The 23,220-nt window shown below is 35.4% G+C and overlaps 1 protein-coding gene across 1 annotated transcript in view; it reads right to left on the reverse strand.

The window, feature by feature from the left end:
• The window catches only part of LOC140156506 (tumor protein 63-like), a 91,832-nt gene that overhangs the window by 53,074 nt on the left and 15,538 nt on the right, over nt 1-23,220 (reverse strand). The window lies entirely within an intron of this gene.

The raw sequence follows: 23,220 nt of genomic DNA on the forward strand, positions 1-23,220 counted from the left end.
CCCCAGTGCAAGTAAAGGAAACAATCACCAAAAGACTTCAGATATATTGAACTGGCAAACAATGCTTGCAATCATTTTGTTTTAAATAAACCATTAAAGAAAGCAGACACACAGACAGACAAGTCATAAATAGACAAGCAGACATACATTTTAATGTTAAACAGAAATAATCACCTAATGTGAGTTGTTCAACTTGAGGACTATTTCGACCAGATGGCAGATGATACAGACATTTATACCATCCAACAGCATTTCATCGCATTCAATAGTTACCCCTCTAATCTATAACAAACTTCTTGTTATGCCAGTACTTCAAAGATACAGCTTTTCTATATCAGCATGATATTACTTCCAAAACAAAACTTCATTCCACAAACTTACCATATGAACACACTAACATTGCACCATAATTGCACCATGTCAATATTTAGGCTGAATATTACAAACATCCACTTTACACATGATGTCACAGATATTTATAGGTTATGATATCATGACTGGCCAATCAGATGGACAATGAAGTCATCATGGCTAGCCAATCAAAGAAGGACCAGACATTGCATCATGGCTATAAAAAAGACAAAACCACAACCCTTGAAATGCAGGTGCCTGGTGTGACATTCTTGACTTGGTGTTGAACCCACAGATCACAAAGCAAATCCATCCACCACTGCTGAATCAAAATAATTAAAAAACATTGCAATTCATAGACAACAGTTTGCCACCATAAAAGACTAGACATCATGGTCATAACTGTATCATCATGATCATATTTTACATTTTTTGGACCCTCAGAAATTCGCTATTTTGCTTCTTACTGTAGTCTAGAGCATGAGACAGGATCAAGCACAACAAGTTGTCTGTTTGCAATGGGGCCTATCATCATTATTATTTAATATTCTCACATAAAGAATTAACAGGCAAAGTTAAGCTGAAAATTGGTATTGGTTAAACATTCTTATGTTTCGTGTGTGAACAGCGTACATTCAAATACTGGGGAATGAGGAAGGGGGATGAATGAATGTTCAAACCATACAATAGTTGATTGTGCAAAAGCCATGATAATTTATTTGCAAAAATAAACCTCACAAATGGTAAATTCTTCATTTGCATAATGATGTTTAATAATTTTGACCCAGTTTTTAAAACTGATTCCACTGGTTGTGAATAAGGAGGTATTGTTCTCCCCATTGCTTTCAATCAAATAATCATTTCCACTTTCATTTCCTTCCCTGTTTTCCAGTGCCAAAATTGAAAGTGAACTTCAAGAGATAAACCAGGTCTTTATCAATGCTATCACCTGCCCATTGCTTGATACAAGAATCGGCAACGGTCCAAGCAGCTGCCCAGGCTACTAGTTTATCAATGTTAACAATCAAACTAATAATTCAAGTCATTGGTATCATACCCGCAAATCAGCTTTAAAATGACATAGATATTAGATAATAATGTCAATTGTTAGTTTTCTCTTTTCCTTCATCCTTTCATCAGACATGCCAACTTTGAAATCCAGATTTCCGTACTCAGAAGAACAAAAATCCGTATTTTGCACCCTAAAACCGTATTTTTTAAATATGTACCTTTTGCATACATGCCAACCCCAGAAACCCCAAAAGTAGAACACATAATTGCGCGGGAGCACATAACAGCCGGGGTTCAGGGGCCCACCTTACAAATTTGCAATCAAATTTGGCAATACCAAAGAACCATTCCATCAAAGTAATAAATCAATACAGAAAGATGCTTCCTTTACGAGTTATCACTCATTGAAAGTGCTACTTTGCTATACTTTACATGGAAAGCAGCCATCTTAAAGTCGTCATATTTCCTTAATTACATGACCGATCCAGCTGATTTTCGGATATGTGATGCACAGTTGAAAATTAATTATTAAAAGATTTGGTGACCTCAGTCGACCTTTGACCTTGTATGTGACCTTTGACCTCACGAAATTGGATAAAGTATGTAGACCAAACAAATTGATATATTTCTGGAAACACTGGGTTTTGTTACTTCTAATATTGTTAGAAGCATATGCTTTGTTAAAACTTTTAAGTTCAGAAAATCATTGATCATCTGAATCATCATCATCATCATTATAGTATCAGTCTAACATCAGGTTTTGTTCATGTTTCCAAAATAAATTAAACAGTTCTGTATTATAATGTTTTAGTTGTACCACTGTAATCCTTTTTTGTACATATATGGTGCTTTTTTTGCTTTTTCCATGTGATTTCTTGTGATTTCTCTGTGATTTCTTTGTTTTGTTAATAAAAATACATGAAGATAAAAAAATAAAAAATTAAAAATTAAAAATTAAACAGTTTAATGCCAATGTCAATTAGAAGACTGTACTGGGTATAGCAGTTGTCTATGTATGGTTAAAGAAAAATATTAAAAATATTAATGTGCACTGCTGCACCATTGAGAAAACAAAGTCAAGGAAAGCATCTTGTAGGCTTATTCTTTTGCAGACCTAAATAGTTAACTAAATACCTCCAGAAGACATAGCATGGGTAGCAGTTAGATGAAGATGCTTAAGAGCAATATTAATGTGCATTAAAAATCAACATCCGCAAGTCAGGAGAAAATTATTTCGAAATGCATCTTGTAGGCCTATAAATATTTCTTTAATGTGCATGCATTTATGCGAAAGTCGGAAGTAAAAGGAGGTCGGAAACCTTCTTGTAGGCTTATTCTTTTGCACCAATATAGCTAAATAGTTAACTAAATACTCTCAGAAGACATAGCATTAGGTGGTTAATAAAAATATTAATGTGCATGAAAAATGTGCAAGTCAGAAGAAAATTATTTCAGAAACCATCTTGTAGGCTTATTAAATATTTCTTTAATGTGCATGCATGGTGCGAAAGTAGGAGTAAAAGGAGGTCGGAAACCTTCTTGTAGGCTTATTCTTTTGCACCAATAGAGCTAAATAGTTAACTAAATCGTACCCTCAGAAGACATAGCATTAGGTGGTTAATAAAAAATATTAATGTGCATGAAAAATCTGAAAGTCAGAAGAAAATTATTTCGGAAAGCATCTTGTAGGCCTATTAAATAATATTTTTTTAATGTGCATGCATCATCGAAAGTCGAGAGAAAAACGATGGAGGTAACCACTTTAACAGACCAAGAAAGTGGTCAAATGATACCAGTAATTCAGTTGGTAGTCTAATCTTGCAGCTGTTTATCTTTTTAAGACACAACATTTTAATATGTTGGTCAAAATTCTGGAATTCGTATTTTTTTGGGGTGACCGTATACCGTATTTTGCACGCTTTTACATGACAAAATACGGTGAAACCCAATTAGTTGGCATGTCTGTTTCATCCACACATCTCTCTCTTTCTTTTCCTGTGTTTTCATCTTTGCCCCCCTCTTTCTCAAACAGATAAAATGCAATCAAGTCTAACATCATGATCTGCATCCCACATCTTTTATTGCATTCCTATTATTTAATTCAGTGACTTAGAACTTCCCCTCCCCTTTAAGTGGCATTTCGTGATCCACAGCCTCATCCTCCACTTTTCTCACAATTAAAAGTTTAGATTTTTATACTGTGGAAACCTCTGGCTACATAATGTTTCTGTACAAAAAATTCTTGCAGATTAATTTGTTCAGCAAAAATATCGTCAAAGTTGAATTACGTTCTGGCTAACAAAACGAAATTACAACGCAGTGGCCTATAATCATGCATAACTTGCAGACCCAAAATTGGAATCAACTGGAATTTTGGAAATAAGCTTTTTTCATGGATATCTACTGAAAACTATCATTAAAAAGAGGATGCTAGAATCACAAAATATTCCTTTCAGTTAAAACTAACTTCAATTTTTAAAAGAAAATGTATTCTACTTAACAATTATTGAACACTTTATTCTAAAGTAACCTCTGCTTCCATCATATTTCAATTTTCTGCTCACACAATGATACATCTGGAGTAATATTTGCTCAAACTGGGGGATTTCACACATATTCTGGAATGTTGAGCAAAGGTGGCCAACAGTACATTTAAAACAAATTAAATAACATTTTTTTTATTATCACTTGTATTTTTCTAACTCTTTTTTTTTTATCATTACTTTCGTGGGAACTAGTAAGTATTTAGTATAGACTAGACCTATCATTACTTCCATAACTGGTAGGTATTAATTTAGTCTTAGATTATGAGGTTTGAGCTGTTCCTGAAAGGGGGGTTGCTTTTTATCTGAAAAAAAAAGAAGAATTTTCTGGCCTCATCAGTGAGACTTGCACAAGCAAACTTAGACCTTGCAAGGTGCTCATCTGGCCTCTCTGTATCAATGCATTAGGTACCCAATATATTCTCCTCATACTCTGCTTTCACCTCTTGATTTCAGATTAAGGGGACCACCAAAGGGACGGACATTGCAACCAGGACATCCCTTGCGGGCATGCTCTTGATGGCCCAGAAAAAGTGCAATGTTTGACATAAAATATGCGCATTTGGTGTTGAAATTGTTTCATATTCAAAAACAATGTCCGCAAAGTAGGGGAGATGATCATTCAAATTTAGAATTTGAAGTTGTGTTCTGATCAATTTGTAAAATGGATCAAGTACAAATCAATAATTAATTTAATATGTCATATTCAATTTTGAAAGGCACAACAAAGTTGACACTGTAGAAAGAAATCGGGGTTAATATAGATGTAACTGGGATTTACAACAAAAAAGTTATTCAAATTGTATAGTGTACATAGCCAGATTTTGTTGACAACATGCTATTTGTAGGCGTTCATAGCCTGTATTCAAAAATCATTCAGCCGTGTATATTGCACATCTCACTACTATAAATAGCTATATTATAGAAGGAAATAAAAAATAATTTTTACAAGCAATAAACAATTTCAATGCGTGTTCATATATCATTTTTCAGATTCCAGCTAAATATTATGAACTGATTAGCATGCACATTCCATATCATAAGCAAAGGTTGCTTGCATACGACAACAACCTGGAAAACAAACTTTATTTTTGTCAAGAACAAAACTGATTGGCTGATCACTGTCTCCAATACCACCCTGCACCAATCAAATACTAGCCTAGATACAGTTAGCATCCATTTGTAATCAAGTTATTTTATCAGTGACGATGGGTAATTGATTATCAGTTTATCTCTGCAACAGAAGTTGTTTTTTCCTTTCTTGTTATTTCTACAGGTGCTGTCACAGCTATTCTAGTCTGATAAGAATTCATTTTGGACACACCTAGGTTATTATTTTACATTTGTTTACTTTCTGTTCAGTGCATTGTTTCTGTTCATTTATGCTTAACATATTGTGTGGACTTGCAAAATTAATGATTTCACATGCATGCTATACACTGTGTGTGCAATGTGCAGTACACTACAGTTTTGGCAAAAGTGACCACATCATGTGACAAAAATGTTGTATTTCATTAACACCCCAATGACACATGGCAGATTACAGAAGTATATCAATTCCAGTTGAGCTCTATGGTCAATGCAAGTTTCTGCACATTTTTGTCTAAATTCCACTATGAAATATTGAAATGGGAGTTTTTACACAATATATACCACATATTTGGGAAATTTTGCTTGGAATTAGGTCTTCCTTATCTTTACAAACATTTTGGATGGAAATTGTAATTGGATCTGGAACTATGGTGGAATGGCTAAACTGAAGGTTGAATTTGGTTGGAATTCCAAAATATTTCTCAAGTGGGAAGATTTCTTTTTCAGTAGATGTGCATGTACGCGAGCGACGTCAAGCGTGTCCGCAGGACTAGTTTTACTTATTTCTTTGGCGAATTGAAAATTCACAGGGTTACAAAAACTGGGACAGCAAAGTTTGTCCTATGGCTTCAATATGAGAAAGATTTGCCCTCCCAAACCCACCTGATGTTGTAAGTAAATGTAGCGCAGTCATTATGAACCTAAACAACTTAACACTGATGGATAACGCGCACAATGGTTACCGACACTACATAACTCTGTTGGCGAAACTACGGATGCGCAGAGGTCCCCGAGGGTTACAGGCCGTTTCCCGAGTGCAAATCCCGTAGCCCAAAGAAGAGAACAGAGGAAGTGTTTGCGAAGGAGAAGCGAACGCCGCAGGGCAAAATAGAAGAAGAGGAAATGGTGTCAACGGGTCATTAGCGACAGCATGATTAGTTGTGATCTGTGGTTTCTATACAGTGTAACATTGGGACTATTTCGGTGGTAATTGGGTAGGTTGTGAGCCCTGGAGATGAGGAGAAAACTTCATGCTTCTTTCCTATAGCACATATAGCAAGCTCCATCTTTACAGTATCAGTCCTGGGCAATTTGAAACAGTAAAAGATTTGTAAATTGTGATGTGTTCAGTCCACCCCTTTTTTATCTTTTCAGTTTACAGAAAAAGTCTAGAAAATAGGTACAGAATGAACACTATGAGTTCCACAGAAAATTCCCTTTCTTAAGTGACTTGAATTACTGTTTATTATAGCTCAAGGAAAAGCTTGGATGTTCAATAAATTGCACACACACAAAAATAACCATGAAATTCTCTACAATAATTTGTTAATTTCCCATCAAATTCAAGATTACTGATTGACTTGGGAAATTTTTTCCTAGAAATGTTCCCTTTTTACCAACTCTCAAAACCTAATTTCCGGAGATTATAATTGGGATCATTCTTCTACTTGCAGACAACCTCTATATGCATACATGTGCAAGTATTTTTCTGGAAAAGCATTACTCTAAAATTAGATTTGCGAGCGTGGATCTGGCTAATTCCTTGTAAAACACAACAAAAGCAAGTTTGTAATGCATTACACGGCTGACTGTCTGTCATTTAGTTGACTGTTTGACATAGGACCCCTCACTCCATTCAATGGAAAACAAGTGGCCAGACGTGCAATCTAGCCTCAAGACTTGCAAAAAGGTGACCCACCCCTCGCGTATAATTACCCCATCGTCCAGTACTAATTTCATTATACGACGACTACCAGCTCAATAAATCCTATTCCCTCTGAAGCATTAGCACATTTTTGCTTCATTAATATTCGCCACACCTTCATCAATTTTCCTTTTTCAACCTTAAAAGTATCAGTGCCCCCTTCATTAAATCCTGTCCGCCTCTGATTGCATGATGAGCACCATCATCCCGGTGTCTTTGTTTTGGTGTAAACATGCCTGCCAGCGATGGGAGATTATCAGTGCAAGAATCAAAAGATGGGAGCTTATGTTGCATAAGAGGCAGATGAAAATAATGATGTTTACAAAGAGAAAAATGGAATGTCAACCACTGCAGGAAAGGGATGGATGCCACGGTGGTCAACAATGTTCAGCAAAGTCGGCAATAGCAGAAACAAGGTAGCTGACAACAGCAGCAGGGCAGGGGTCACATTTAAGGAGTTTGCGCGTCCAGCGACTCCTTATTTTTTTATTTTGCCCATTTTGGACTCCTTAAATCTCAAGTTGAAAGTGACCAAAGGGTCCGATAAAAACTGTATGATGCACGGAGGCATAAATCATCAATTAAAAATTAAAAAATTAAAAAGATCAGTAAATCTTTTGAATCACCATAGGCCAACAACACTAATAATTTCAATGGAATATTCCGAAGTTTAGAATTTCGGACAGATGGACTCCTTAAATTCTCATTGGACCCCTTAAATGTTGGTTTTGCACGTACCAAAGGGTCCAGAAAAATTAAATTGGACCCCTTGATTTTTTGTGCTCGCACTACCCCTGCAGCAGGGGTTAACAACAGCAGAAGGAAATCAGCAACAGCAGAAAGAAATCAGCTATTTAGCAGAAGCAAATCAGCAACAGAAGGAAATCAGCAACAGCAAAGGAAAGGAAATCAGCAACAGCAGAGCAGGCAAGGTGAACAGCAAATGAAGCATATTATTTTACCTCGGATACACTTGTTACTCCATCTGACATGGCAGCAGACCTACTCATATATTGTATTCTTTTAAACTTTTGCAAACTGTTAGAACTTGCACCTCTGTTTTCTCAACACATGAGTGAATAAGAGAATACTAAGAACTCAAAATAAGGACTGAGAAATCATCTTGTAATCTGCCTCCTTGTATCAAATCATACCAATTCACATTGGAAACACAATCTGTGGATTGAATACCTGTTCACAATGCATTGTGTTACACAAGTTTTACAACTTAAATGAAACTGGACATTCATTAATTATGGTACAATACAAAGACGATGAAGAGAAACAATTTTTGCAGATGACAAAACAACTCTTAAATGGGGAGCACCTGTTTATCCCTACACCTGTAATTTTCTATTCAATCATCTGAAAACATAAACAAACCTGTATTAATTATTCGGGCCAGTTTGATAGGATATCGGTATCTTTATCATGTTAAATTTGTCATGTTATTTTACCAATTTGATGCTCTTATATCACATGAGACTTGTCACATTCACTTCTCATCAAATGTTTACAAAATTTATATCATGAAAAACGATTTTTCAATTTATATCGTACTCATATATGGTGATCTAAAATGTGAATAAAATTACATTACATTTCGATTGAATGCCTAAATTGAACAATTTGATACAGGTGCATGCAATGTTGCCATTTTAGCCATCAGAATGGGCTTGCTCAAGCAAAACTATGTACATGTATTGTCTTCATCAGATACCATGACCTGTGAATCTATGTTTATGCAAGGTTTTCAGATTCACATTTATTTCAATCATCCTTTTCGATATCCACAAAAAACTTTATTCCCAAAATTTCAGTTGATTCACATTGCCTGTACACCATTATTGAAAAAGAATCCCATTTGTTTATCATTTATCAATGGCGAGTCACATCTAATATATACCCACTCAACCTATCTATCTATCTCATGGATAAATAATGAAATCCACAATACATCAGACTAACAATTAACCCTAGTCTCACGTCTGAATTATTGCACGATGCATCCCCCAGACGTGTCGCACAAAAGAACTCTTTTCTCACTTTGTGAGATCAAGCACCTACTAACTAGCAAACCATTTGAGTGGTTCAACATGATATAGCAAAGGCTCCACACGCTTCCTCCCATGCTATATTAGTTACCGGTAGTAACACTTGGCCCTATCGGGCAGAATGGCACACATTTTCTTAACGGCGAAACATTATCAGGTTGTTGGAGCTCATTCAGGCACATTTGGCACGTTTTGGACTTGGAGACACCTAAGGAAGTTCTGAATTGTCATGTTGCAAGCACACTGACATATCACTTCAACAACAATAAATTGTTCTATTTTCCTAGCCTGACTTTTTTGCAATACTTCTTTAAAACCTATCAGACAATATCAGATACCATTTAGCAAACCACCTTACTTCTTTGGTGAACCAGCTTACTTCTCTTTATTTCCATTTATAAATTTGCAAATCACTTTTTCCCCAAGTCAAGTCAACTTGTGAGCTATTGCAGCATGTCAGGTTTAATCCATTGCCCCGGTCAGCGACAATCGTTACAATCATTCCTCGTACACAATCTAATCCAAAACTGCTTTAATAGTACCTGAGCTGTCTCCTTGAATCCATTCAAAACAATTGCAGTGACTACAAAATTGATATAAAATCTTTAACTGAAACAAACATTTGCATAGCACAAAATTCACCTGATTCTCATCTGCTATCTACTGAAGAAAGCAATAAATAAAAACACAGTTGCATTGAGGATAACAGCAAATATTAAGACTTGGATCCAATCCATGTGCAGTAATTATGCATTAACAAACCAAATATTAAGACTTGGTTCCAGTCCAATCCATGTGCCCAGTAACTATAATAACCATTTCAATTTTCTTGGTGGCACGAATCAATTTTTTTGAAAAAGGAGAGTGGTAGAATGTGACGTCCTATGTTTTCTCATGATCCCCATGAGGAGCGAGGGCTTTCATGCAAGGACACTTTCTACGGAAATATGACAGCGTGGATAGTGCGATATTGTATGCTTGTAGACATAAAGTACAACAAAAGCATAGGGAATACGAACACAGGCAGTTTACAGTATCAGAAAGACATATTATATCATCCGCATTCCTCTATCACTATAACAGGCTAGTAGTAGTATTAAATTGTCTGTAACTGCTCAGATATGTAATTAGAAGGAAGTTACTATTTGGGTAAACATGTTTCCAGATATAATGTTTATTGATAGGACAGCATATGTTGCATGACTTGTGCAGCTTATTATGTCTTATAATGTTTAGTCTTTTCATCTCCTTTTATTTTAAAGGCTTTAATTGTTGAAAGTTACTACAACAAAGTGAATTGCATCCCATAGGAACAACATTAGCAGGTTTGTATAAATGTGGGTCACCATAATGAACTACTGTAGTAGCTAGAAGGTTACTAGTCTCAAAATATTTCACTTCTAAATGATGGAAAACATAACATTAAACCCTTACAATGCCAAGTAGCCAGATTTTTGTAATGATGACAGCCAGGTTAAAGAAGTCGGAGAGGGAGAGGGGGGCAAACTCAAGCCTTCATCTTTAGAAATCCACACAACTACCAATTAATGGATGGATTCATCACAGAGAGGGAAGATAACAGATAAGGTCTTTACTATAGGATTTGTATTCCCCCTGTACCTCTCTGGCAAAATATGTCACAAAATTCCTTTCACTAGAATCATCATTATTTATCCCCTTTGCAATCTGATCAAAGCTCCAAAAGTGGTATTAGCTGCCAACCATAAAGTACATAGGATCCCTTTAACCCCTTTGAAAATTTAGAAATAAAACCATGGAAATATGAATTTTATATATTTTTTTGCTGTATAGCACAAATCTAGGCAAGCATTCAAGTTCACCTTGTAGACATGATGGTATCAATGCACGGACGTTTCATTAATTGGGTAGCAGTCTTGTAATAAGACTAGTTTGCTATTATATTACATAAATTATGATCCATTACCCAAAAAACAACTTATATCATGAGTTTTTAATTAAAAGGGCCAAAAAGCTGGATCATAATTATACAAGATAATTGGTTGAAGTTTGTTATTGTTTACTAACTTTCTATTTGATAGTTTATGAATAAACACACTAAAATATTGCTTTATAATACCACTTAGGCCTTCATACATTAGGCCTATAATCAAAAAATGATCAAGTTGTCATAGCAAATAGAAATACCAAAATTGTGTGTGAAGAAAGCAGAAGTTTTTGTGTTGATTTTAATATGAGTTCTAAGGTAAAATCAGTTATATTTTAGAACTTTCTTTCTAAATTGAAAATTGGGCAAATTCAGCTGGTCCTCTTACCATGCACATATGACCTTATTAGAGTATAAAGTGCAGGGGACAATAAAATACTCAGTAAATGTGTCAGTGTGTGGTCATCATGTCATAGTGCTTTTCAACCAGGGTCAAGGTTATCTAGCAGTGATCTTGCTATAGGTTAATGAAAATGTTTTGATGTCATTACAAAACTTACACATGAAAATTAATTGGCAGTTGGTGGGAGATAGAGAATAATTGGCAGGACAATTGGTTCTACATTTAGGAGTTTCACATGATGATAATAATATGTTAGGATAGAAGAGGGTGTATGTTATGCCCTTAATCAAAAGTCTGGTATCAAAAGCTATTTGCACACATGATAAACAATTACCTTCTTTTGGATAAGTTGATTAACTTCATATATTTTTTTTAAAAATCAGAAATCAGTAAAATGTAGCTTTGGTGCAGATGTAATTAGCGAATTATGCCCCCCTCGTTTATATAACCATGCTATAAACAAAATTAATACAATAGCATTGGGTTTCAGTATGTGTAGGCCTATAATATATTTCTTATTTTATATATTCCAAAAATAATTATTCTTGATATAGTGTTTAGTTACATTCTGTGTGTTTAAATGTTTTTCAAACCAGATTGTTATGAATTAATCTATACTAAAAGATCTTATAATGTTGTTTGCTTTTACAAATTTTATTTGTGCAATCACAATTATACTATATATAGACAGTTTTCCCACGAACAAAGTATAGTGTGAGAGATAATAACAGAGTGTAACATAAACTATTCAAAAATCGCCAATGAATTAGCTTCCCTTAAATTCTTGAGGATGTAGAATGGATCACATTTGGTATCAAATGTTTGGAATCTATTCCATCTTTTTCAAATTTATGTAACAACGAAAGACTGATGTTGAAAGAATAGCAACAAATGGAACTTGGCTCAAAATGTTCAAACAAACAATCTTTACACTTAAACATTATTTTTTACTGTATATTTATATTTAAAAAAAGAAAATACAATAAAACAAATATTTCTGGAATGTTATAAAAAGGTGTAGGTGAATTGATGGCACAAACTTGGATGAATTATTGGCAATGGGTACATTGTAAAGGAATCACTGTGATCTACTTTTTGTTATATAATCTACACATGAAATCATTCCTGTACCCGGTACATCCCTTTTAAAGGGTTTTATTATACCTAAATCAATATGACAAACATGGCAAAAACCTGCAGCAATAGTGTAATATCGCTATATCCGGTTACAAATTAAGTGAGGGGAGAAATGTGCACGACACAAAATTGGAGATGTGTACTAGCCGGACTGATGGGGGTCTGGTCCGTTCATCAAATTTGTGATGGCTTGATTATTGGTGTCCCCTACTATCAATTTGCATTATGTACAATGCGAGACAAGTGAGTGTTACGGAGCGGTCTGTTACTTGTGTAAGTGGGTACATCTTGGATGACTGGCAAGCTGCTTGGCCAGCCGGCTCGCTGACTGGATGGATGGGGGAGATTAGCTAGCTGTCTACACTAAAGACTCATATGGGTCAATCGTATGTGGCTTTAAGAGGATACACGTTTGGCACAGATCTGGACACACAACCATTTTATGCCGGCAAAGCGTGTTTTAGCGGCTAGGGGTGATGGGGACACAGAGGGGTATTAAGATGAGGTTATCTTATCTAGGTCTTTATTCTACTGCAATGTAAAAAGCCTAGATATAATGTCAAATTGAATTTCCTATATAGGATTACTTGAATTCACACAACCCGTTTTTTTATACAACTTCACTGTTGAAAGAACTTCTCAAAATTTGGTTAAAATATTCAAATCCTAAACTTACCCATCTGCAGCTCAATTAACCCTATACTTTGTAACACCCCCCCCCATCACAAAATACCACAGACAAGGTACCTTCAGCGAGTAGGGTGACCAAACCCCTCTCAAGAGCGTTTTGGTTATTATGGCCCATATGTAGAGTCCAAAGTTTTCCGTTTTATGGAAAATGGAAGAAAATCACGGAATCGGAGGTACAACAGGGAAAATGACATTTTTGTATGATGTGACAAAAAGTGTTAAAAGATAAGAGAAACAAATGCTAAAAAACAATCATGAGTTGTGTATGTCAATTTTTATAACAAAAATACTGTTTAATAATACGGAAATAAAGGTATGATCAAGGCATGAACCCCAATATCCCTCCAAACATCGTAATAGTCGGCTTATTATCGTGAGAATATTCCAATCAGCATATTGATCACAATATTGAACACTTTATTGTGACATTAATATCATTGTTTATACATTTGAAGCTTTATTCATGACACAGATTTACAAATTTTACAACACGGATTACAACACGGAAAATGGATTTTAGAAAACAGTAAACTTTGGACTCTACCCATATGGTCAAAGTTTGGCCAAAAACACCAAGGAATGTGCTTTGGGGTTATTTAGGGGCCTATATAGTCTGATGATCCCATAAGAATAGTGTTACATAGTGTGATGCTCTCCACTGCTGTTTCATTCTTATTCATGCTGTTGTTAAATGTTACACAATGTCTTACAATCAATCTTTTGCTAGCTCTCCCCTCCCCATCTACTGCCCCTCCCCACCACCATCTAAAAATTGCTTACTTTTCACTTTCAGCAAAAATTTTGATATGTTCTTCCACTACACAGTCGGTGGCTACCAGCACTATCACAATATCTTCATTAGGGACACATCATTTAACTTGGGGCTGGAAGTTGAGGTTCGGCAAGTTTCTGTTTTTTTGTTTGTTTGTTTTTCTGTTTTTTGCTTTTGGAAACATGTGTTTTAATGTTAGGCCTCAATATAAGATGGAAAATTACATAAATAAAATTGGACCACACCCCCAGATTTTTCATTTTCAAGTTGAGCTCAAGTGACCTTTGACCTGTGCATGACCTTGAAAACCACCAATACATGAAAGATCTCAGTATATAGGTATGAATTAAGTTTGATATAAAATTGGATCGATTAAGCCCATATTTATTGGTCGAGCTATGAGTTTTAAAATATTGGACGAGACGTAGTTGAGTCCAATATTTTCAAACTAATAGCTCGAGCAATAAATATTGGGCATAAAGCATTTAAATTTATCATTATTATGTTTTGGATCCAATATTTTCACACACTTGGATTCATCAAACATAATAATGGGTGCAATTTGAACTGCTGATATTAGACCTAATTTTAACCAAAAGCGTTACCACACACACTGACTATGCACTGACGGACAGACTCCCTGACTGATGGACAGATACACGACTTGTGATGCCATAAGGTCTTTTCCTTTGGACAACCTAAAAATAAGGGATAAAAGAGCAGTGATGCAAGGTGTTCACAATAAATAAGTCGCCAGTTGCTAACTATTGGCTTTTGATCTACTCTTGCCATGGTTCTCTGTCTACAGCTTCTTGTACAGTTGAGTTGGGATTTAGACCAATATCCTCTGTCAAGAAAATGCATATTATTTACAATTTAGGCCTACAACAATTTGTAGGCCTCTTTCCAACTACTTGATTAGTAGGGTAACAGCCATTTAGGCCCTTTACAATTGATTCTTAGTTTCCTGTTTCCCGCCCGCATCCAAAGAAGAGAATTGCAAAATATTTAATAATTTATTTATATTTTGGATTTTCTCTTTTAAAATAACTTTTAATTACTCCCATTTGCTACTTTCTGACTTTGATCACATCAACTATAATGATGAATAAACAAAGAACATAACTGTACCATTACTTATATATAAAATCAAACATAGTTGTAAAATAATTAAATGCTTGTCCCTTGTCGAAACGGGTTGATGTAGGTTGCGATCACTTGTTTTAAAATAAAGAAAATAAAAGATAATTAATAATTAAAAGTCGCCTCATCCCTTGTTTTCAACCATGAAACAGGAAACTACGAATTAATTGTGAAGGGCCTTACCAGGCTAACTAGGCTAATAAAAGTTTGATTCGAAGTTTCCTGTCACCCGCCCGCATCACTTTTTCATTTTGGCCAAAACTTTTTTAACTTTCATTATTTTCATGAAAAAGTCAATTGTCTGAGAATTGAGATGGAAATATCAAAACTTTTAACTCTCAAAATGTCAGTCTTGCCCTGCAGATGATTTCAACAATTTTTCTAAATTGTAGGGATAGAGGATAACAGGGATGTACCGTAATCAACAATGAAAATTGAAGGCTTCCCTCATCACGTTCCTGGTGATTACATAAATTGTAAATTTCTTTTCATTTTTATAAAAAGAAAATCTTTTCTCAATGTTACAAAATGTGTGTCCAGATAATCCAAGCATTAACCCTTTTTTACATAATACATTAACAATATAATGAAATAAGCCAAATAATGAATAATGAAAGAGTCCCCTCATCACTTGACAAAAAATCTGTGACAGGAAACTTAACATCAACTTTCATCAACCTTACGCTATTGAGGGTCTCTGCATTTATTTGCATTTTACTGCACTCCTGGAAATTCTGCACACAATTCATGTATAAACACCCACCCTGCAAATCAAAAGCATCTACCACATACTTAATTCCTACTTTAAATCAAATCATTAATTAGAGAATAAAAGATGAAGACTTTGTCTTTGCCTTTACAATATCATTTCAATCATAATGGATGGAGCTGGCCAATATTTTGGGTAGTGGATGCCAATGGATGGGTCTGGCCAATATTTTGAGTAGTGGATGCCATCGCCGCCTGTATCCACTACAGTATGATAAAAATAATATTGGCCAGCCCATCCATTATGGCATGATATTTGGAGACAAGACAATTTAATCCTATCTTTTATTCTCATTCTATAATTAAAACTGCTTTTTTTCCAGAAAATATAAATTTACTTTTGTGAGTGTATCCCTGTTGTGGTTTCTAACATTCTAAGCCGTTGAACCGCGTTCTCAACTCGCATGTGTATTACGCAAACACATTATCACGCGACCATCAACAAGTGTGCTACCGTATGCGTGTCAGCATGCGCGCTGTCTTATATCACCATCCACTATCATGTCATTATGTATAGCTGAAAACCAATCAAAATCATGTGTAATCTTGACAAGGCACACCAATTGCATAATACAAGTAAAATGCTTTTAAAATGTAACATTTTTTTCTACAAAAAGACTATAGTAAAATCAAATTTTCATATCAAAAGGAGCTAGTCATAACATCATAAATATGCATAAATACAACAATACAACAGAAGCTGGTTGAAAATTGACACCATTCAAAATAATAATAACACTTGTCGGATCCAATCTAGACACAATAGAGACCTTGATAGAATGAAATAATTGGTGTACAAAGAAAAGATCAAACAAAGTTATTTACTGAACAACGCAATCAAGTCCAGACATGTTCTCAACTATTCAAAAACTTTTTTATAAAGAAAATTGGAAGAAAAGTTACTGGTATAAATCTTAAAGTCAAATCTAATATTGTTTTCATACTGCTTCTGAAATGACTTGATCAATATTTGGTTTAATCAAAACATATGCTGTGGAGGTGCATCATAATTGAGTTGTTGTGCAATAATACCACTTGTTCGTGCTACCAACACCATGTGGCCAAAAGTCATCCTGTCCAAACTAAACTAATTTGATCAAATAAATAAAAAGTATAAACATGTTTGAAAACTTTGACAAAGCTACTCAACACACTTGGCATGGGAGCACAGAAAAACATCCATGCCAACAAAGTTGCATCGTGAACAACTCTTGATGACAAACTTCTCATACCATAAACAGGTAAACACACACACAAACAATTAAAAGCATAAGCAAAGTCAAAATCAAAATCACAGTACCTGTAAACCTCGCATGATAGGCCAGTAGTGGTCGGTGTGTTGTACCATAGCTTAGCTGGCCAACAGAAGCAACAAAAAAGTCCTTTCTGTTTTTACTATCTTTTAGGTTGACGGCCCTTGTTTAGCAAAAAACCAATGAGATGATGAACTAATATAAACTTGTGTGTGATTTTTATTTGGCCTCTTTTGCATGGCTTCTCCCCAATCAGAATACCTGGCCACGCTACCTGAAATGATGCAGCAGACATTTTGCCCGAACTACTTGCAGCCTCATGACAGAACATGAATAATTCAGTAGTGGGCTGTAATGGATAGCCATATATAGAGATGCTCAGCCCTTATTTGTCAGAAAGTTTTTGCTGACAGACCAATGAGGCAGCAGTTGGGTCAATCTTGGTTCTCTATTGACTGGTTGATAAACCTTTGAACTCCAACTCACAACACTGGTATATGTGTAGTCATTCAAAGACCGGGCAAGCCTGGACATGTTTTGGACTCTTCCAAACATACAAGAGGGGTGGCTGGAATAAAAATCCAGCACATGGTGTGAATGTTATTGTTATTGTATAGAAATGTCTACTTTTGCTGTCAATAATATTCACGTACACACCTTGGGGGCATTAGCACATGCTACATTAAACATAAGCTAGATAAACAGTGCTGTAACTTAGTAGCATATCAGTAAAAAGTTTCATCGTTGTGGATATTATATTTAATAATATTAAATGATGTCGTACGTTTAATGGTCAGTAAATCACCAACAGCCCCAAGTACGATGCCCGCAAATAAACTTCCTAATCACCAAGGTCATGAAAAATAAATATAGGCATATTGACAAAACCGAAAACTAAAAACAAGATGTGTTTTGGGGAATGCCCCAGATTCACAGGATTTTGTCTATTGTGATATGGAACCGAAACAATGAAGGATATGCCAATTACAATTGAACGTCCAAAGTAGTAGAAACAAAATATTTAATTATTTATTTATATTTTGGATTTTCTCTTAAAAATAACTTTTAATGGCTACTTTCTGACTTTGATCATATCATCTATAATGATGAATAAACATAGAATCTAATTATTACCATTATTGTATAAAATCAAACATAGTAGGATGCTCCTTGTCAAAATATGATTAGCCAGCATAAAAATTTATTTTCAATGCACTATCCTTTTCACAGGGTGAATTAATTTTGTATTTATTGCTGTGAATTTTTGCTGCTGTGAAATAATAATTATGATGTAGGTTACACCACTTATTTTAAAATAAAGAAAATAAAAGATAATTAATAATTAATAATTAAAAGTCGCCTCATCCCTGGATTTCAACCATGAAACAGGAAACTAAGAATTAATTGTGAAGGGCCTAATGTATTTATTGATACAAGGGATGAAAATATGATTAGCCAGCATAAAATTTATTTTCAATGCACTACGCCTTCGTATCTCAGTAAAAATCAAATAATTTACCATTGTGCGCACATCAAAATGACGGATTAGGTTTTCTTGACCACAAGCAAATCGTAAAGGAATTTGAAAAAAAAAAGTTCAATGACAATTTTCTTACACATGGACCAACAAGTAGTGCTATGTAGCACCTACCTGAGTGATAGGATCAGCGCTATAAATAGAACTGCACCATCAATAACAATGGGTACATGTGGTAGCACAGTTTATTATTGTAATATGGATTATGTGCTATTGAAATATTTGGATAAATCATTTAAAGCTTCAAATCTCCCTAACTACCATTTATTGAATCTGCAAAACGACACTTAGGATAATAGGGCATTAAAATATTCCATTTTGATTTTTTTGTGGGACACAATATTTGCGAACGCATTCACTACAAATTATGTTTATTTAACTTTCTTTTACTATTAATGTTTGTGGAAGTTGGGACATCAGTGGCAGAGCAAATACAACATTATTGATCAGATATGTCCTTTTATTGCAAGTGAGTAACTCTGAATAAGTAACGAGATCTGTGTAATTAATATTAGTTTAATTAATGTGAGTATCAGGAATGTTTCAATTTCGAATACAAAGTTCAATGCACTTGCGAACACAAGTAAAACTTACTTCAATTGTATACAACGATAACAACCAGGGGCATTTTTTATGCAATTGAAGAAATAAAAACTTTCTTCTAAAAAATTTTAACATCATTTTATGAAATTAAAAAAAAAACAAGTAGCAAATAGCACAAAGCCTTTTCAGTAATTCAGTTGTTTCCAATTTTAAGTATTGACTTTTGTTATCTTGTTTACTCTTAAGCATGTATTTGAAAAACAATTGCAGCTTAAAAAAACAACAGTTATTCTATAAATTTGTCAAACATTTGTTTCTGAAATAAAATAAAACTGTAGCATACAAGTCCTTAAATTAATATTACTCAATTGAAATTGAGTTTTGTAAAGGCTCTTTTATTTATTTATTTATTTTTTTTTATTTATTTATTTTTTTTTTTTTTCAAACACATAAATACTACAACCAAAATCTGGCCATAAATACTACAACCAAAATCTGGCCAGAAAATTTAAAGCTAGGCACTCTACATCCATAGAGCTTGGTGTTAGCATTTTAAAGCAAAATGAAGCAAAAATGACTCCAAACACACCCCTAAATGCCAAAGAATCAGCAACTGAAAGATTCCCAGTGAGCGAGAGATTCCCAGCCCGCTACTACTCTGTGTATCTCTGCACACACATGTATGACATCGCTGTATAACTATGCCACCTGAGCTACAAGACATCCTTGCGTCTGTGCTTAGCAATTCAATAATGTTGGCCTGCCCCACTGCCCGTCATTTGCTTGGTCCTCAAGCCAATTTCACCTGTCACGCTGAGCGCATCAATTATTCATGATATTTTTCTCGCTCGGTTCTTTTATTCCTCTTTTTTTTAATCTTCATGATCTTGATTTATGACAACAGAGGGCAGTATTCGCCACATTCAACATTCACACCAGTTCTTGCAATTTATTTCAGATTATAAACATGATATTAGTAACCAGTATTTTACACTGTTCATTGCTTTTTCCCCAAACAGTTTATTAACAACTCGCCTTACATGCTTGTATTAAAACTCTTTCAAAAAATTACTTGATTTCCTAACATTCCAATCCTGTAAATGGTTTTCGAGAAGAATAATATCATGAATAATATAATTGATTAAGAGGGACTAATATTTGTTTATACCAAACCTCAAACTGAAAATATTGTTCAGGTTATTGTTTGACATGCTGTATGCTTCGCATGAAGCCTGGCCTCAATATTCTCCAAATAGAATTTTAATAACATAGAAACATACCAATGGTTGATGCGCAAATTTTCCTCCTCCCGATTTAAAAACCGTCATTCATTCTGTACTTAAAACACCTTGCGCGTCCCCTCAAGTGAGAATGGACATGCATAAATCGTACACACCCTTTTTCTTTTGTTAACCATATAAGTTGATAAGTTGGGAAATCAAACTCAAATCCTTGGACAGGAGCAACCAACTCGCCATCTGGACACTGCAGTGGTATATGCATATATTTTCTTTAACACACACCCCTATGAGCCATAATGCTTTCATATCCAATGGCCACAGTCCATGACCGCCATTCAATAATCTTAGCATAAAAGTTGACCTCAATTTGCTGGGTATGAGTTTCAGTACCTAACACAATCACAGGTCACAGGTCATTTTGTGGATATACAATTCTATATGGGTTAAGAAACTTGTGTCCTGGCAGATGAGTCTACTATGAGCCAAATAATCTCATGTCCAATGTCAAAGTTCTTTAACCTCCATACAACACTGAAAGCTCAAACACTGACCTCATGTTGTGGAGTATGAGTTTTTGGTACCCAAATCAATCAAAGGTCATTCAGTGAATGTACAAGCATATTGAAGTTCACAAACCATGTGCTTCTGCTTGCCATGGTTCAGACCTTAGCGAGCCAAAGACCTTATCGGATTGTCCAATACGCTAGATCTAAGATTGCTTGCTCTGGTAACATGGATTTTTAGAATGTTTCCCGATGCTCCTACTACTTAGGTTGATAACCCTGATTGCACATCTGTCTGCTGTTAAGCTGTGAACCAAATGTACGGTGAAGTCTGGAAAAAGAAGCCGAGTGAGACATCGTCATTTCCCAACCTGGTCAAGCACATTGTTTGAATAGTTGTATGTAGAAGTAATAGGTAGGCAGTCACTGGGCCCATGAGCCATATGTAATCCTGACTATGTATCAGTCACTACCATTGAATTCTTGCCAGAGAATGAAGCTACCTTTAATTCACAGATGGATTTACTAGGCACAGCTAGGGAAAATTGAATATCCTGGGAATAAAATAACTCGGACTTTCAATTCAAGAAATCTATATTTCCCTTCATTGCATACATTTCTTTTATTTTCAACCAAAGATTACCGTTTGAACACGCAATTTTCCATGTTCCCCATTTTTCATAGATAACATAGGGCAAGGCAAACAAACAAGTTCAGAAGGGCTTGATAAGACAAGCATTATAAGTGAAAACCTAATGAAACAACAGCAGTCAAAATGTGATAGGGTTCCACATATTGGTATCTAGTTATAATCTGTTCCAGCTTTGATGACACCTTCCAAAGAGGTATTAGAGTGGTTTGATGAGACAGGTGCTCTGTTCAATTCCTAGCAAATCTAGGCTGTATTGATTGCAGATCTATTTGCTCCATTGCATTCACCTCTGACAGTGAATTGAATTTGTCCAGCGTGGTGTCATGAGGATGATGAGGTGTCACCTTAGTTGGATTGATAACAATTTCACCCTCTTCTTTAATATGAAGATTATTTGACTGGACAAAATGATGCTATGCTACAGTATATGGCATAACACATTTCTCCCTGACTTGCTTTATCCAGCATTGATACAAAACCTGACAAACATGTGACAAGTGTATTTGTAATATCTCTCATCATTGCCAAACTGAACATACTATCATAGTAGTATTCCCACACTACAAATGTCAGCCATAGCCAGCCATCTGTTCTACACAGATAATCCTGCCACTTTGAATCCCCGCCCGCTGAGATTATCCATGTGTCAACCCTACCTTTGAAGTCCAGACAAGCGGTCTCCGCTCAGTTCTTTTGACACACCGCCACTTCTTTCCGCGCAACAGATGGCGCTTGCCTGACCCCACTGTCTGTGCAAAGGCATCTTAATACACCTTGTGTGCTATAAAAGTAACTGACCGGGTGAACGTCTGGTTGCGTTTATATGGTCACTTCCAGTTCATAGACAGGTCAGGTATTATAAATACTAGAAATACTGCATAGCAAACTATAGGTGAGCAATTAAAAAAACAGTAGAGGAGCTTCAGAAAGGGCCTCTCTCTTTCAGAGTTGCAACTCAAAACTGATTTATATGTTCTAAAGCAAATCATAAATAATTCAAAAAGGCAAGTTATCTTATCCTTTTATTTTCATACGCACTCGCATGCAGTGCTTCAGAACATCCGGTTTTGGTAGGCAAAACATTACAATCATTCCTGCTGTCTGGCACCAGGTGAATGCTGGATAGTGAGCCATCTATTGACAAAATATTGCCAGGTTGCATTACTTGGTTTAAAATGGCAACCACAACAAACAAAACACAAATTTTGAAGTCACAATCACTTCACTATCAGTCACTATTAAACAGCAGCATTATTTAAGTTTTGGGCACTATTCAGGTATTTCTTTATTGACCGACACGTCGATCGGGAAGTAAGTTTTTATGGATCTATTTTGACAGTTTTGAATGGCGGTTTGATAAAATCATATTTTCAAGTTGTGTCATATTTACTGGTTGGGCACTTTATGGGGCATGGGTGCACCATGGAAATATCTTCAACCTAACAAGCACATCAGCAGCTTGAAGAGTGTCAAGTTTAAGGAAGTCTTTATTGAGTTATTTCAGTTGAAATCCATACACCCCCTATGGAAGACATGACCTCAATCTTCCACACAGAGAGTGTGAATGAGCGACTCCATTTGAAATTTATACCCCCTGTATGGGAGATTAAATTCAAGTCTTCCATAGGGGTGGGGGGGGGGTGGGGGGTTGGCGCGGCGGCTGTTCCCTCGCCTGCACCACTGAGGTCCTGGGTTCA

This window comes from Amphiura filiformis, chromosome 7 (assembly GCF_039555335.1).
Source record: "Amphiura filiformis chromosome 7, Afil_fr2py, whole genome shotgun sequence".
In the NCBI taxonomy this organism is placed as follows: Eukaryota; Metazoa; Echinodermata; class Ophiuroidea; order Amphilepidida; family Amphiuridae; genus Amphiura; species Amphiura filiformis.